The sequence below is a fragment of the Drosophila tropicalis genome, unplaced genomic scaffold (assembly GCF_018151085.1).
Source record: "Drosophila tropicalis isolate 14030-0801.00 unplaced genomic scaffold, ASM1815108v1 contig_854, whole genome shotgun sequence".
Taxonomy (NCBI): Eukaryota; Metazoa; Arthropoda; class Insecta; order Diptera; family Drosophilidae; genus Drosophila; species Drosophila tropicalis.
The window spans coordinates 48,048-64,132 of NW_027173348.1; the positions used below are offsets into that span (position 1 = coordinate 48,048).

The following is a 16,085-nucleotide window of genomic DNA, read 5'->3' on the forward strand; positions in this document are numbered from 1 at the left end:
CTACTGTTGGGCACTTAAAGGGGCTTGAGAGTTTCCCGATGTATTTTGGACTATTCCCACGTTGTTATTGTTATTGTGGCCTCGATTTGAGTTACCACGTCCTCGATTATATCCTCTGTATTGACCTCTTCCATTATTATTATAGTTGGTACCATTGTAGTTGTTGTAATTATTATTACGACCACGATAGTTACCTCTGGAATTTCCACGTCCGCGGTTTCCACCACGCTGAGGATAATTTCCATAGTAAAGGACAGTATTTGGTTGTCCAGTTGCTTCCGTGCAACTGTTTATGAATATGGATATGGCATCATTCATGGTGTTGAAGGTGCCAGCCTGCATGACAAGTTTTACCTTATCAATTGCGCAATTCTTCGTCATTGCCTTAACTGCAAACTGTGTAGAATAACTTCTGGCTAACGCAAGGGGTAGTCCGTCCGTTGTGTACGCATTTTCTAGAGCTTTTGTCATCTGCTCAACCTCTGAAGTATATTGGTTAGCTGTTTTGTTGCGTTGCTGTAGATTCATCAGCTTAGCTGATAATACTTCTACAGTTTCGCCTTTGACATTGCTTCTTAGTCCGGAAATGACTTCTGATATAGTTGTCTCATTTCCGACTAGGTTTCTGGCGACACCTTTTAGCTTTGTTTTTATTATTGATATAGCTAATTGTTCGTGTTCGCCTTCTATTGATTCTATAATTTCCAATTTCCCGCATCGAGAAAACTTGTTAAGTTTTCTGCTTTACCATCAAATACTGGTATAAGCTTTGATGCAGTGTTGATAAAATCAGTATTTGACTGTGCCATTGTAATCAATTTCTTTTCAACTACACTCGAGCTAGTGTCTGAATCCGTAGAATCGTCCAAATCAGACATTAATATAGCGGGGATAGTGAGATTATCTATTCCTTCCTCTTCCAAATCCTTTTGCTCGATTTTGGTTCTTCACCAGTTTCAATTGTTACTGAGGTATTGAGAATATTAGGTATTGATATATCGAGGTCGAATTTTTCTCTAATAGTTGTCAAATTGGATCTTAGTCTGATCAAAAACTTTGATACGTGAGACCAATGATCTTGAGTAAGTTTATCTTTGTGTTCATAAATTAGTATCCGGGCATCATTGAAGCTTTTAACTAATATTTCCACGTGTTTTCTAACTGTGGTTTTCTGTATCGGTCTATTTTGTGTTAGTGACTTATGCGATTTGTCGAATTCTGCTTTAATGTTTGATAATTCTTTATTCCATTCCATTATATTATGGATGTGAATTATTTCTTGGATACCATCATAACAATTACTCTGCCTAAAATTGGATGTTCATCTATTCTTGATCTAACCTGCACACCCGGAATTGTTGTTAATACTATTGCTTTTAGGGTTCCAGTGCAGTGAAACAGTGGTGAGTGATAACAGTTAAATGTGTCTATATAAAGTATTTCTAACTGGTATACACTAACAGGGGTTGTGGATACTAACTGCTGAACTCTTCTACTGAAATATGGGTCCCTTTCATATGTATTTCTTATGGCTCTTTGGGTATCCATACTTGATATGCATATATACATATATACTTATATTGTTTTAATTTTTTTTCCTTTTTTTTTTATTTCATTTTCTTGTCGTTACTTATTTAATAACATTTAATTATGTTTTGTATCGTTTGTTGTTTGTGCTTTTTTATACCCTTGCAAAAAGGGTATATTAATTTTGGTCAGAAGTGTGCAACGCATAGAACGAAGCGATCTCCGACCATACAAAGTATATATATTCTTGATCAGCACGACGAGACGAGTTTAAATAGCCATGTCCGTCCGTCTGGATCAACGCAAACTCCTCCTAGACCGTAAGAGCTACAGAGCTGAAATTTTTTTGCACATAGGCTTGTATATACTGCAGGCGTTGTATATCTCGGATTCAGCCGGATCGGACCACTATATCATATAGCTCCCATACTAAACCCCAAAGTCACGAACAGTGACTTTTCTCAATAACTTCGTTATTTCCTATGTTATTATCGTGAAACTTAATATTAGAGAGTTTATTACGCTTATAAACGACTGTGCCAAATTTGATCAAGATCGGATGACTAGGAACGATCGGTCGAAAACAGTGACTTTTGTAAATAACTTCGTTACTTTTACCGCGATTGCTTTCAAGTTAAACATTTGTTAGTTTAGTATATCTGTTAATGACTGTGCGGAATTTGATAAAGATCGGGTGACTATATCATATAGCTCCCATAGGAACGATCGGGCGAAAACAGTGACTTTGATCAATATCTTCGTTATTTCCTATGATTGTAGGCCATTCTTTCGCAAACATAAGCCCTTTTAGATAAAACGTTCTTCCACATTGATGGCTAATAGGTAAGGATAGAGTTACCAAAAAAGTTGCAAGGGTATACAAACTTTGACGCGGTCGAAGTTAGCCCCGGCCCTCTGTTTTTTTTAAATCTTGTCCAAGTCGTTTGCTCGGCTCATATATTTTTTTCTCAAACATTTATTGTGCACTTTGTACAGTTTATAAAAGCAATTGGAACACATTATAATAACGATTATTAGAAGCCTTATGTTTACATATTCTAATTCAATGTTATTTGGTTCAACTTTATTTATCACGTTAGCAGTGGAATCCACTGATTTAACGTCTAATAGACCCATTATGGTTTTGTTAAAATTATATTTAGAATTATGATTATTATCTATTTCCTCACTGAATTTACTTATCGAGTTACTTCTCATCTATTTTATGCCGTGTACTCTTTTTTTTTTTTTTTACATATTTCCTACCTATAGTTTCGTATAGCTTTACGGGATTCACTTCTAAACGTGCGGAAAAGGTTCCGCAGGCTTTTACAAAATTATTGTTTTATATTTAATTAAAATATGTATGCCATGTATTATCCTCTGCATCCTCTGCCTCAGCTGGTCGTCGCCGGTTGGCTACACTGACGCTCCTTCGCAGGCGAAAGTGGCGGTTTGTCCCTCTCGCTGTTGATCTGCTGTTGTTGTCCTGGGCCTATGGGCTCAGGCGGGGTTGGGCTTGGGATATTCGGTTTTGTTAAGGTTTTTTGTTTTATATCTTTTAACTGATGTGCTGAGTGAGTTGTGACTTGTGGTACTCTATTTTGGAGGGTCTCTTTTAAAAATTCAAGCTCATTGTAAAGTTTTTGCGCCGTCGTCCATGCGGGCGGTGTTGATTGAGCAAATAGCAGCCACTTTATGTGTGCTATTCTTTTGTTAATTTTGTTTTTCTGACCTCCACGTACCATCACGCACACTCTACTCTCTCAGACTTTTTTTTTTGTGTATCCTCCTGGTTTAGTTGCCACAATCCTCCCGATGCGCTGCTCCTTGTGACTCTAGTCACGGTCGCCATGTATTATCAGTAAGGTGTTGATTGATTGAATGTCTTTTATTGTATGCATTTGGTTCTCTTAGCTAAAGGCTTGCTAGCTGTCGGCGCAGCGGCAGAGCAGCCGTTTTATACAAACATTATATATAAGTAAAGTAACAATATGTAAGACGGGCAGAGAGTGTGAGTTATGCATGCACATATGTATATAAGCGGTCAGTATGGGAAACATGCTGACCTGGCTCTAAGCGATGAATGCAATGAGTGCATATCATATTACGTTTGCACTTGAAATGTGTGCAATAACTTGGCACGCTGTCGCTGAGTGACAAAGACAATGCCCTCTGCATATTCGGCTAACAAAGTGTTGCCGCTCAATATTTATGTTGAGTAATAAGAACTCGTATGTGCATACACTATACTACAACATAAATTTGGTATCAAACGAAAGAGAAAAATTGCACGAGCACTGCTCTGGCAGCCGAATACTCCTCGATTTTATAATTCAATATTTTAGGTACGGCGTCGGCCACTTAACATTCTGCCGTAGAGATCTTTTGGGTTAGTTTAAAAGTTTTTTTTTTACAAAGTCTGTGGCTGAATGTGATTCTAGTCATTAATAGGTAAGTTGTTTGGTGAAACCGCTTCACTCTAGAGCCTAGACAGCCTACGTTTCTATAGTCTGCGAAGCTTATAGAAAATCGCCCATCCCGCAATCTTAAAAAAGAATTATAACTTGTGTTTTATTTCTTTATACATATAATTCTTTCTGGTCAAAAACACAAATTTCTGACGAATTTCAAAAGTTGAAAGAATATATATTTTTTTTTCATAAACTTCATAAAATTGTCAGAGTAATGTAAGGCTGGACCGCTTTATTTTCTTTGGGGCACGCATTTAAAATGTTTATATTGATGATCGCCCATTTATCGGTTTTCAGACCTGCATTTTGTCGTTCGAGTAAGTCGAAAATATTACTCAAGCAGTTTTGTGCCTATGGCAATAGGATCTGAAATTAAAACAGCCTTGTATCCTTCAATTGCGCAGATTCCAATGACTTCCAATATAATCCAGATTCTAGAACGGGAGTTTCCATATTACTCTCTAGACTCTAGACAGCTTACGATTCTATAGTCTGCGAAGCTTATAGAAAATTGCTTCAGCAGACGGCAGAACTTTTTGTTGTTACAGGCGGATATACCCTTGCAGAGGGTGTTTTGAAATTGGTCAGATGTTTGTAACGCCCAGAAGGATACGTTTCCGACCTCATAAAGTGTATATACAATTGCGAACTTAAAAATAGCACCACTTGCTGAGGTCACGTGTTCAAAGGATTCCTAAGCATAGTTTAAGGTTCAAGGAACGTTTGAATACGTTTTTGAACGCTTAACATTTCCTACTGATGGAAGCAAAAAATAATTATATTATTATCCAACGTTTTGAAAGTTTTTTATAAAACTTCTTAAAAAACTCAACAAATATCCGAAACTAAAAATAGCACCACTTGCAGTATTTTGCAAAAAACCGTCATATTTAGCAGGATTGCAATATAAAATATCAAAGAAGTTAAATTCGGCTATGCCGAAGCTTATATACCCTTGCAGTCCTTGACAATAATAATTTTACATGTTCAAAATTTGTTTTCTGCAACTCAATTCATCAATATACAAACAAAACAATTTTACTCTTCAAACTACAATTTGTTCTTCTCTTTCCTCATTCAAAGCAACGCACTCATACACATACAGTTTATGTAGCGTCTGCGTGTGTATGCATGTGCTCTGTTGATTTGATGATGACGTAGTATGCAGCAAGCAGCGCTGCCGGCAGCAATTGGACCGATTTATATTGACTGTAACTTGTGTTCTATTTATCCGATCGGATTGAAATTTGGGATGGGATCTCATGTTTTATATCCAATACTATCACATTAGCCAATTTCATGGGAAAACTCAAATTGTTATGAAATTTTTTGAAAATGTTTCTTCAACGCATACACACGGACGGACAGACGGACATGGCTATATCGACTCACTTTATGGGGTCGGAAACGTCTCCTTCTGCAAACATCTGACCAATTTTTTAATACCCTCTGCAAGAGGATAAAAATTAAATTAATGTTGAAATGAAATAAAATATATGTCTATATTTAAAACACATTTTTATTCTTTACAATTTGGATAGCAGTTTCTAATCTTCCTCTTGGGTAATTGACATCATTGTTGAACTTAAAGTAGACTTCAAATTCGATGATGAATCTGCACTTTCTGGAGCAGAACTATAAGTTGATGGGATGAAATTCTTAGGCTGTTCCTTTTATGCAGCACGTAAGCCTAACTCTGTTACTAACATTTGCGAATTCTCGAATTGTACAGGCCCATGTTGCTACCTGTTCAAGCCGAAAAGGTGAAGATATGAACGCGCTCGTTTTCGTGCTTTCCGCGAGGCTTCTGAGGCGGCACCCAGTAACAAGGATAAGGAAAATGATAAAAATAGGCCACACTTTTAAGTAGCGTTAATAAAACGCTCGCTGATGTCAACAAGTCAAACCGATTTCTTGCCTATAATGTGTCCAATTGGAATCTTTTAGAATGGCATTTGTGCTTGTTTACCTCTTTCATTTTAGAAGGTTCAACTCTGATATATTTCTCGTTTGATCCAGCGTTTCAATAGTCAAGACGTTTGCAGTTGAAGCTCTTTGTTAAGTCTAAAATCCATACTAGATTCTGTTCCCTGTTCTGCGCCAGGGAAAGATGTAATCCAAGCTCCTGCTCAATTTCACAGATATGTACGTAAGCAACAGAGCCACAACTAACTTGATGCTAATCACGGAATAGTGCCCAACGAAATTTAGCAAGGAATTCTTTGCGACCTTGGGATGCATGACAAGAGTGTCCGTTGATGATCCCCAAAGTAGCTGCAAACGGCTCCCAACGATCTGATTGACTATATAATACACGACGATATCCACAATTACTTGCCGACTCCTGATTACTGTTCCTATCTTCTCCACCCGTAAGAGGTGCAGCGTAATGTTGCTGTCGAGAGGGTAACCAAAATGGATGGATACTAACATTTACGAATGCTCGAATTGTACAGAGCCATGTTGCTACCTGTTCAAGCCGAAAAGGTGAAGATATGTCCATTAGCTTCGATCAACTGCCATCCGTACCGGATCAACAACAAGTAGAAACAAGTGAAAATTCTGGTCTGAATTCACGGTGAGAGACTTCAGAGTAAGCGGGAACCGGATGCAATACGATAAATACAAGTTGTGACTAAAAAAAATATTTTAGAAATAAAATTTTAGAATTAATTTGAATTGTTATATAATGTAGAGATAGTTGATTGTTGGCCACTACTGTCATTGTTTGAACCATAATTTAATTTAAAAGTCGTGTTATTGTTCACTCTTATACCGTACCGGGTAATGCGTTTAAAAAAAGTTAAATTTAAGAAAAGTAAAGGAAGGGAAAAGTAATACCGAAAATAGTTTAAGTTGCTGTTGCTCTCATCTCAAGAGCCAAAAAGCAACTGTTTACAGCGTCACACGATTCAGCACCACGTGTACTATTAGGTGTGGGCAAAGCTTCGATTAACAATCGATAAAAAAAACAATCGATATTGTAGGGGTTGTCGGTAAATATTGACTTACTCGAGATTTCAGTGTTGAAAAGTGGAAAAATCGGCTAAAGCTGGATTTCAGTGTTTGCAAACGCCAAATATTAGGCGAATATTTTACTCAAATTATAAATTCGAGGAATATTCAGCTGCTCTGGCAGCCGAATATTGTATTCTCAACTATATTTGTTCTATAAAATCAAGAAATTTTGTAAACTCAACAATATTTTCGTTTTTTGAGAATAGTACGAACAGCGTTTTGGACCCAGGCTTAGTAAATATTTACCAATAATAATTTTTTTTTTAGTTTGGTTATCTAATTTAATTATTCTTCATCCGAATCAATTAAAAGCGTGATGGCTGCAAATTATCTTTTACATCTTCTTTGTGTTTCGTGGGGTAAAAGTTTGGGAGTTAGTGGCGGATTGTCATAACTGTACATGCAAATCTTTTTATCAAAGTGTTTCTTATCATATGGATGTGGATTAATGGATTAAGGTGCCATATTGTAGGAGCTAAAATATTCCAATTTAATAATTGTTTTCTGACTTTTGCGTAGATGGTCTTATGTTTTTGTTTGCCAATGCCAATACTCTAGCATTTTAATTACAAATAGTTGCCATTAAAAAAATGTATTGTTGCTCTTTTAAGCAAAACACCTTCCGCTACAACTTTCTGCCAAAACTTTGCGCGAACTCCTAAGTCCTCAAAGGATATTCATAAGAAAGGACAAACATTCATTCGTTTCTTAGAGTCGCACACATTTGAGTCAAAAAGGCTTCACACACACTACACAAGAGGCCAAAAAGGCTTTCATGCCATTACCTTTCCACCGAAATTCAAGATGGTACCTGAATCTCAAGAACTAAAGCTGATCCAAAAAAACTGATCGCAGATTCCGGATTAGCTGGATTATAAATCAATGACAATACGCGATTTGTCCTGTGTTTTAACATGATTTTCAAAAAAGTTTTATGTCTTCTCTTGTTCGTTTTTTCCCAGAATACTTCTGGCAAACATATTTTGGTGTACCACATGGAATTGACCAGTTTTGCCGAAGAATCAGGAGACCATTTGCCCTCGAACACCCACACGGTCGATTGTTGCTTTGTTTATACCCATAAAGATCCATTATTCTTCAGCTGTGACGATCGAACATTTCTGTGAACTAATCGACTCGAGCCTCTTTTTGAGCGGTCAAAAAGTGCGGGAACCATTGAGAACAAACTAACCATTTTTACTGTCAGGTGATATCGTAATAACCAGCGTCGATAACGATTGAACATTTTCAAAACAAAGCAAACACTATGAATTGTGTCAAGAGAAACTTATTCTAGTTTTATAAGTTTTAAGAAAAAATTCTCAAATCTTTTCATAGTTTACACATTTATACATAAATTCAAATAAATATTTATCCATAAAATTATACATGTCGGATAGTGTTGGTTAAGTCAAAGCCTACTAGTTAGTTCCAATTAATTGACAAGTGTGTCAGTTGTAACCCTGGTTGAGCATCTAAGCAACCTTAGCAACTAATGTTGAGAGCTGTCTTCAGGTCAGGTCCTATATAAAGGGGAGCCTCGGGCTAGAGAGCTGAGTGTGTGTACAACCTCCCCGGGAACTAGCCGTACAGTTCAGAATACAAGTAAAAAAGTGAAAGAAGTGCAAAGTACAAAAAACAGAGTAAAAAGACAATGAGTGATTTAAATAAAACAGGTTACGCCCCGACATCAGAAGTGGGATCAGCACCACCTCCTGCATTCTCAGAGGATCAGTGGCGCATAATTTTACAAATGCAGAACCAGAATCTGCTGGAGCTTGCAAGAACCATGCAAGCGTCTACACGCGAGCAACAGCAGACTTGTGGCGTCACTTTGCCAAAATTTTTCTCTGACACTGCAGGTGCAGATGCCTCAAAGTGGTCCATCACAGCTGACATTATATTAACGGAACATCCCTTAGAAGGAAGCAGACTCATCATGGCACTAAGCGAAGCTATGGTGGGCAGTGCCTTACAGTGGCTAACTCAAATTGCATATCCCGGCATTAAGTGGGCTGAATTTAAGGAATTATTCCTCCGCCGCTACGAAAATAGTGAAACGTCGTCGGCAATGTTTCTAAATCTACTAAACAGTCGCCCAACTAACGGCGAATGTCTTGCGGTTTATGCTAGCCGTTTGGTGACCACTCTAACTTCCAATTGGAAAAACAAAAACATCGAAGAAATTGCTGTGTCAATTGTGCTCGCGCATTTAGCCAATGTGGATAGCCGCTTGAAACGGATTGTGTTCACGTCAAAAGTTCAAACTAGAAGTGACTTGCAATCCGAACTAGGCGCATTCACCTTTAAAAAAACATCGTAATGCCGACCGTGATGACGACTCCGGACCTGGACCTGACGCCAAGAAGAGGAGAATACTGACAATGGTGTGCCATTTCTGTGGCAAACCAGGACATAAAATTGCGGATTGCAGAGCCAAAATGCGACAAAAGGGCGACGCGAAATCTCAGCAAGACAACCAACTGTTACTTGCTTCAAGTGCGGCCAGCCTGGACACTTCAATGCTCGAAAAAGGAATCAACAAGTACACAAGGAGCATTCCAACGGAAGACTGTGAACCAGTGCTTTGTACCAGAGCCAACTGGAGTGATGATGCAGCTCGGTGAGATTTACCCAATTTCTTTTGATTCTGGCGCAGAGTGTTCACTCATTAAAGAGAAAATATGTAGTAAGCTAGCTGGTAAACGTTTTAACAGCACTATCATGTTAAAAGGTATAGGCGATGCTGGCATATATAGCACCTTACAAATATTAAGCCAGGTCACCATAAATGAGAACGCACTTCAAATATTGTTCCATGTAGTGCAAGATAATCATTTGAAAAGCGACATTGTTATTGGCCGCGAAATTCTTAAACAAGGATTTAATGTCACTGTATCACAAAACAAGTTTAACGTAGTAAAAGCCAAAGCTGTAAATATTTGCTCAATAGATAGGGAACCAGTTGACCTTACAAATCTTGATACCGAATTGTGCGAGGCTGATAAAGACAAACTAATAAAAATGCTTGAGAATTACTCGACTGCATTTGTAAAAGGGGCACGATCCACACGAGTCACGACAGGGGAAATGAAAATTCGCTTGATTGATCCAACCAAAACTGTACAACGCCGGCCCTATAGACTTAGCCCTGAAGAAAGAGACATTGTCCGAGAAAAGTTAAGTGAGTTACTTAAATGCAACATCATTCGACCCAGCTGCTCCCCTTTTGCCAGTCCTATGCTGCTTGTCAAGAAGAAAAATGGTACAGACCGACTTTGTGTCGACAACAGAGAGTTAAACTCAAACACAATCGCAGACAGATACCCTTTGCCGCTAAACTACATAGTAGGCTTTGATTCATTCTCCGACATATCTTTGTTTTTCATTTAGACAGAAGTAACTGAACAATTTTTGAGATCCAAGAAGGCCTGGGATGTTTGGAAAATTCGACCCGTTCAGGGAGTACAGTAAATAAATCATTCAACTTTGTGAACTCAGAGAGTCAACATCAAAAATAAAACAAAAACTTTACCTTTGAAGATTCTAAAAAGTAAAAAGTGAAAACTGAAAAGTAAAAAAAGTGAAAAAATGCTGACTGTTAACTTAATCATGGAATCCGGGAAGGCTGGTAATGGTAAGGAAATTACTTTTCATAATCATGACCAAGCGTAATAAAATGAAATGAAATATATGTACATATATTTAAAACAAAACATTAAATTTTTATTCTTTACAATTTGGATAGCAGTTTCTAATCTTCCTCTTGGGTAATTGACATCATTGTTGAACTTAAAGTAGACTTCAAATTCGATGATGAATCTGTACTTTCTGGAGCAGAACTATAAGCTGATGGGATGAAATTCTTAGTCTGTTCCTTTTATGCAGCACGTAAGCCTAACTCTGTTACTAACATTTGCGAATTCTCGAATTGTACAGGGCCATGTTGCTACCTGTTCAAGCCGAAAAGGTGAAGATATGTCCATTAGCTTCGATCAACTGCCATCCGTACCGGATCAACAGCAAGTAGAAACAAGTGAAAATTCAGGTCTGAATTCACGGTGAGAGACTTCAGAGTAAGCGGGAACCGGATGCAATACGATAAATACAAGTTGTAACTAAAAAAAATATTTAAGAAATAAAATTTTAGAATTAATTAGACATTGTTATATAATGTAGAGATAGTTGATTGTTGGCCATAACTGTCATCGTTTGCAACCGTAATTTAATTTAAAAGTCGAAGTTATTGTTCGCTCTTTAACCGTACCGGGTAATGCGTTTAAAAAAAGTTAAATTTAAGAAAAGTAAAGGAAGGGAAAAGTAATACCAAAAATAGTTTAAGTTGCTGTTGCTCTCATCTCGAGAGCCAAAAAGCAACTGTTACAGCGTCACACAATTCGGCACGACGTGTACTATTAGGTATGGGCAAAGCTTCGATTAACAATCGATAAAAGACAATCGATATTGTAAGGGTTGTCGGTAAATATTGACTTACTCGAGATTTCAGTGTTGAAAAGTGGGAAAAATCGGCTAAAGCTGGATTTCAGTGTTGGCAAACGCCAAATATTTTATTCAAATTCTAAATTCGAGGAGAATTGTAAACTCAACAATATTTTCGTTTGTTGAGAATAGTACGAACAGCGTTTTGGACCCAAGTAGCTTAAGTAAATATTTGCCAATTTTAATTTTTATACCATACACCCATAGGGTGAAATGGTATATTAAAGTCGCCAAAATGTATGTAACAGGCAGAAGGAAGCTTCTCCGACCCTATAAAGTATATATATTCTTGATCAGGATCAACAGCCGAGTCGATCTAGCCATGTCCGTCTGTCCGTCCGTCCGTCCGTCCGTCTGTATGATCTCGCAGATCTCGGAGACTATAAGAGCTAGAGCCACCAAATTTGGTATGTATACTCGTGTAGTATGCACATGTTCAGAGTTAATTGGAATTTCGGCCACGCCCCCTTACGCCCCCAGGAATCACATAAAACTGTTTTTCTTAAAAAGTATGACAGCTAGAGACATCAAATTTAGTTTGTATACCCGATTAGTTAGTGCGCAGAAATTAACTGTTCAAACTTTTTGCCACGCCCCCTTACGCCCCCAGGAATCACACAAAACTGTTTTTCTCAAAAAGTATAATAGCTAGAGACATCAAATTTGGTTTATATGCTCGTTTAGTTAGCGCGCAGAAACTAATTGTTTAAACTTTTTGCCACGCCCCCTTCCGCCCACGGAATTTACATAAAACTGATTTCCTTAAAAACTATGATAGCTACCGACATCAAATTTAGTATGTAGACTAGCTTTATAGACGCGCAGATATTGACTATTTAAACATTTAGCCACGCCCACTTCCGCCCCCGCAAATTAAACAAAACTGATTTTCTCGAAAACCAACAAAGCTAAAGTCACTAAATTTAGTATGTACACTGGCTTAGCATGCGCGCAGAGTATATATATATTTTGCCACGCCCACTTCCGCCTCCATAATTTAGAAAAAACCGATTTTTTGACTATCGCATTCAAATTCGGCAGACTAATCTTATCTATGTATTTCTAGAAACTAGAAACGTGCAAAATATGCGTATGAACGTATGTTAGTAAGCGGTCCACAAGGCCAGAATTGGCCGTTGGCTAGTGGCGGCGGTAGAGTGCTAGTGTGTTTGTAGAGTCAGCGAGATAGCACATAGTATAAGACATGTAAAAACAATTTAATAGACAAACATTTGGATTTCGAAATTTGAAATATTTGTTTCACCTGGTGTATGGTATACCCAAGTCGACGAGTCGACTTACTTGCTTCATTTTTTTTTAGTTTGGTTATCTAATTTAATTATTCCTTATCCGAATCAATTAGAAGCGTGATGGCATCTTCTTTGTGTTTCGCGGGGTAAAAGTTTGGGAGTTAGTGGCGGATTGTCATAACTGTACATGCAAATCTTTTTATCAAAGTGTTTCTTATCATATGGATGTGGATTAATGGATTATGGTGCCATATTGTAGAAGCTAAAATATTCCAATTTAATAATTGTTTTCTGAGTTTTGCGTAGATGGTCTTATGTTTGCCAATGCCAATACTCTAGCATTTTAATTACAAATAGTTGCCATTAAAAAAATGTATTGTTGCTCTTTTAAGCATAACACCTTCCGCTACAACTTTCTGCCAAAACTTTGCGCGAACTCCTAATTCCTCAAAGGATATTCATAAGAAAGGATAAACATTCATTCGTTTCTTAGAGTCGCACACATTTGAGTCAAAAAGTCTTCACACACCTACACAAGAGGCCAAAAGGGCTTTCATGCCATTACCTTTCCACCGAAATTCAATATGGTACCTGAATCTCAAGAACTAAAGCTGATCCAAAAAAACTGATCGCAGATTCCGGATTAGCTGGATTATAAATCACTGACAATACGCGATTTGTCCTGTGTTTTAACATGATTTTCAAAAAAGTTTTATGTCTTCTCTTGTTCGTTTTTTCTCAGAATACTTCTGGCAAACATATTTTGGTGTACCACATGGAATTGACCAGTTTTGCCGAAGAATCAGGAGACCATTTGCCCTCGAACACCCACACGGTCGATTGTTGCTTTGTTTATACCCATAAAGATCCATTATTCTTCAGCTGTGACGATCGAACATTTCTGTGAACTAATCGACTCGAGACTCTTTTTGAGGGAACCATTGAGAACAAACTAAACATTTTTACTGTCAGGTGATATCGTAATAACCAGCGTCGATAGTTGTTAATGGGTTAACTCCATTTCTAGGCCGAGAAGAGTTTTTCAAGTCTCTCAAATGACAACGCGTTCAGAGTGATATTTTGCCAAAAAATGTCAACCTTTCCAATGCATTGGAAAATTGGACCTTTTCCTTTTGCCAAAAACCTCGTCTGGACCACAGTGCAATGGAATATTCAGATTGCACCTTGCAACACTTTCAATTAGTGTTGCCTAGGCCAGATATATAAACATTTAGCAGCCCTCGTAACGATTGAACATTTTCAAAACAAAGCAAACACTATGAATTGTGTCAAGAGAAACTTATTCTAGTTTTATAAGTTTTAAGAAACAATTCTCAAATCTTTCAAATAAATATAGCCTACTAGTTAGTTCCAATTAATTGACAAGTGTGTCAGTTGTAACCCTGGTTGAGCATCTAAGCAACCTTAGCAACTAATGTTGAGAGCTGTCTTCAGGTCAGGTCCTATATAAAGGGGAGCCTCGGGCTAGAGAGCTGAGTGTGTGTACAACCTCCCCGGGAACTAGCCGTACAGTTCAGAATACAAGTAAAAAAGTGAAAGAAGTGCAAAGTACAAAAAAAACAGTAAAAAGACAATGAGTGATTTAAATAAAACAGGCTACGCTCCGACATCAGAAGTGGGATCAGCACCACCTCCTGCATTCTCAGAGGATCAGTGGCGCATAATTTTACAAATGCAGAACCAGAATCTGCTGGAGCTTGCAAGAACCATGCAAGCGTCTACACGCGAGCAACAGCAGACTCGTGGCGTCACTTTGCCAAAATTTTTCTCTGACACTGCAGGTGCAGATGCCTCAAAGTGGTCCATCACAGCTGACATTATATTAACGGAACATCCCTTAGAAGGAAGCAGACTCATCATGGCACTAAGCGAAGCTATGGTGGGCAGTGCCTTACAGTGGCTAACTCAAATTGCATATCCCGGCATTAAGTGGGCTGAATTTAAGGAATTATTCCTCCGCCGCTACGAAAATAGTGAAACGTCGTGGGCAATGTTTCTAAATCTACTAAACAGTCGCCCAACTAACGGCGAATGTCTTGCGGTTTATGCTAGCCGTTTGGTGACCACTCTAACTTCCAATTGGAAAAACAAAAACATCAAGGAAATTGCTGTGTCAATTCTGCTCGCGCTTTTAGCCAATGTGAATAACCGCTTGAAACGGATTGTGTTCACGTCAAAAGTTCAAACTAGAAGTGACTTGCAATCCGAACTAGGCGCATTCACCTTTAAAAAAACATCGTAATGCCGACCGTGATGACTACAGAGAGTTAAACTCAAACACAATCGCAGACAGATACCCTTTGCCGCTAAACTACATAGTAGGCTTTGATTCATTCTCCGACATATCTTTGTTTTTCATTTAGACAGAAGTAACTGAACAATTTTTGAGATCCAAGAAGGCCTGGGATGTTTGGAAAATTCGACCCGTTCAGGGAGTACAGTAAATAAATCATTCAACTTCGTGACCTCAGAGAGTCAACATCAAAAATAAAACAAAAACGTTACAAACAATTTTTGAGATCCAAGAAGGCCTGGGATGTTTGGAAAATTCGACCCGTTCAGGGAGTACAGTAAATAAATCATTCAACTTTGTGAACTCAGAGAGTCAACATCAAAAATAAAACAAAAACTTTACCTTTGAAGATTCTAAAAAGTAAAAAGTGAAAACTGAAAAGTAAAAAAAGTGAAAAAATGCTGACTGTTAACTTAATCATGGAATCCGGGAAGGCTGGTAATGGTAAGGAAATTACTTTTCATAATCATGACCAAGCGTAATAAAATGAAATGAAATATATGTACATATATTTAAAACAAAACATTAAATTTTTATTCTTTACAATTTGGATAGCAGTTTCTAATCTTCCTCTTGGGTAATTGACATCATTGTTGAACTTAAAGTAGACTTCAAATTCGATGATGAATTTGTACTTTCTGGAGCAGAACTAAGCTGATGGGATGAAATTCTTAGTCTTTTCCTTTTATGCAGCACGTAAGCCTAACTCTGTTACTAACATTTGCGAATTCTCGAATTGTACAGAGTCATGTTGCTACCTGTTCAAGCCGAAAAGGTGAAGATATGTCCATTAGCTTCGATCAACTGCCATCCGTACCGGATCAACAACAAGTAGAAACAAGTGAAAATTCAGGTCTGAATTCACGGTGAGAGACTTCAGAGTAAGCGGGAACCGGATGCAATAGGATAAATACAAGTTGTGACTAAAAAAAATATAAAACTATAAATATAGTTGATTGTTGGCCATAACTGTCATGGTTTGCAACCGTAGTTTAATTTAAA

At 37.7% G+C, this 16,085-nt stretch overlaps 1 pseudogene; it reads right to left on the reverse strand.

Annotated features, from left to right (window-relative positions):
- The window catches only part of LOC137581662 (ubiquitin conjugation factor E4 B-like), a 37,071-nt pseudogene continuing 20,986 nt past the window's right edge, over window positions 1-16,085 (reverse strand).